A 2,423-nucleotide genomic window follows, 5' to 3' on the forward strand; every position below is an offset into this window, starting at 1 on the left:
TATGGGCTGTGGCCTGTGTGTGTGTGTGTGTGTGTGTGTGTGTGAATTTTCCCAGACGTCTGGCAGTGTTTACATAAGGATTGGGGTGTTGGTCTGAGACACAGAAGAGCAGAGCTCTGCCATTTCAGCCCTGATTCCTGTAATAGCAAAAAACACCTCAAACTGCTGTCAGTGTTATTTTAGTAACACTGTGATACTATTATAGTTTTATAAATATTTTATAATAGTTTTTATTTTATATTTCCACTTTCATCTTAATTTTAGTTAAATATTTAGTCATATTGCTGTTTTTGTTATTTTTAATATGTATTTTTTTAATTATTATTATTTTTATTCATTTTTATTATTCTTAGTACCTTAAGTTATTTTATTTTTAGTTATTTATTTTGTATTTTATTCAGTAATTTAATTTAAAAAATTGTTATTTAAAATGCTAACGTTTACTTTAATATAAGTAATAAAAAAATTGCTTTGTTTTAGTCATCTGCCATCAAATCTGTCACCAATTTACACGCATTGTCCCGCCGTCAGGGCTTTTTCACCGGTGCTCCATGCCTCCAAACAAAAGCAGGAAAATATCTTAAAAATTAGGTAACACTTTATTTCGATAGTCCACTTTAGACATTTTGTTAACAGTAAGTAACTTTGCAACTACATGTCAACTAGCAGTTAGTAGAGTATTAGTAGACTGTCTGCTTAATATCTTCTAAGACTTTCTTTGTCAACATTCTACTAACCCTAAACCTACCCTCAGTCTACTCTGAGAGTTAGTAGACATGTAGTTGCAAATTAATGAGAATTAGTTGACATGTAGTTGACATCTAGTTGACATGTAGTTACAAAGTTACTTATAGTTAGTAGAATGTCTAAAGTGGACTATCGAAAAAAATTATCTTAAATAAAAGGACCGCATCTGACACTAACATTGCTTTTGAGAAGGTCTTTCCCACTAGTGCACCGTTTGCTCCTGTACAAGGGTCAGTCACAGCCTGGAGTGGGTCAGTTTTGTTCTCAGTTTTGTTTCAATCAACAGGCACCATTGTCTGACATTTATCCTGTTATTTAGTATCATAGACTTGTTCCTGATGAACTCAGTAAATTGTACACAATAAATTATTCTTAAAAAATAAGATTTAAGATGAGTAATAATTGTTACCTATATGAAAGTGTTTGCTCAGAGATTTCTCTTCCATAGCTCAGAAAACTTAATGGAGTTTGACTTAAGTATCAACTTTGCCTCCGATGTTTGTCCTAACATTTTTTAGGAGACATACAATTGGGCACAAATTATAAATATACAGTAAGCCTATAGCTTTATACAACCGGCCTTTCTGGTTCTTGAATCTGATTGGCTGAGAGCCTTTTCCAGGTGTGCAACATTCTAGTGATAACAGAACTCCAACCGTTTCACCATTTGTATCACTTCGATTGCAGTTTTTCTCACAGCGAGTGTCATGGCAGATGCCGAAATCCACTATAATTTTATAAATAATACTGTTCCCCTTCGGGAACTCGAGCTGCATCGGAAATGCTAGGGGAACGCCTTCAGCGATACCAAGCTCTGAATCATATGTGTAATCAGTCGAATCGATGGGCAGGACGTCGAGGCGGGTGACATAATGACCAGGAAGCTTTAAAAGCACGTGAGGTGCAGCCGGCGCTAGCTTTCTGTCATCCAGCAAAGCTCTCTGTGTGTGTCGGTCACGATTTATGCTCTGTGAGTCTTATTTATTGTTGTCTGTCCAAAAGTTGCACAAGCATTCAAAATATAAGCTCCAGCAGAAAGAGAGAAAAAAAGAGATGTCTAAACTAAAGACAAAAAAGGGCGAAAGCAGATCGTGTTACAGACTGTGTGTTCCTACCTGCCCACGCTACATCACGAGCGGGGATACACACAGTTTGTGCGTGGTCTGCTTGGGAGCGGAGCACGCGGCGTCGGCTCTCGAGAGGGCTGACTGTCCGCATTGTGAGCTGTTGCCACTGCGTTTGCTTTGCTCCCGGAAGGTTCTCTTTGAGGAGAGAGGCTTCACCAGCGTTCCTCACGGTGCTGGCCCCGCTTCCGCCGAGGCGGAGCGGCAGCTGCACTCGTGGGGTTCGTAGCTGGATCTGGTGGAGGGAATGGAGACGGGCGAGTCCCTATCTTCTTCCTCATCAGCCAGATCCACTGCCCGCTCGCTGGGATCGGAAGCCCGTTCTGTGGCTATTTCCCCCCGGAGAGCGGGCTCGGCGTTTCTCCTGTCTTCCTCCGAGGAGGTTGATGTGGAGAGCGTCGAAGATTCGCCCCCTCAATCCCCACAATATGAGGAGCTAATAGAGGTAGTTACTCGTGCGGTTGCCAAGTTGAACATCGAATGGCCCGCAGAGAAACAGACTGAGCCGCAGAGAAGCAAACTCGATGAACGCTTTCTGCGGGCCAGGTCGCT

This window comes from Sinocyclocheilus grahami, unplaced genomic scaffold (assembly GCF_001515645.1).
Source record: "Sinocyclocheilus grahami isolate Dianchi unplaced genomic scaffold, SAMN03320097.WGS_v1.1 scaffold48.1, whole genome shotgun sequence".
Classification (NCBI taxonomy): Eukaryota; Metazoa; Chordata; class Actinopteri; order Cypriniformes; family Cyprinidae; genus Sinocyclocheilus; species Sinocyclocheilus grahami.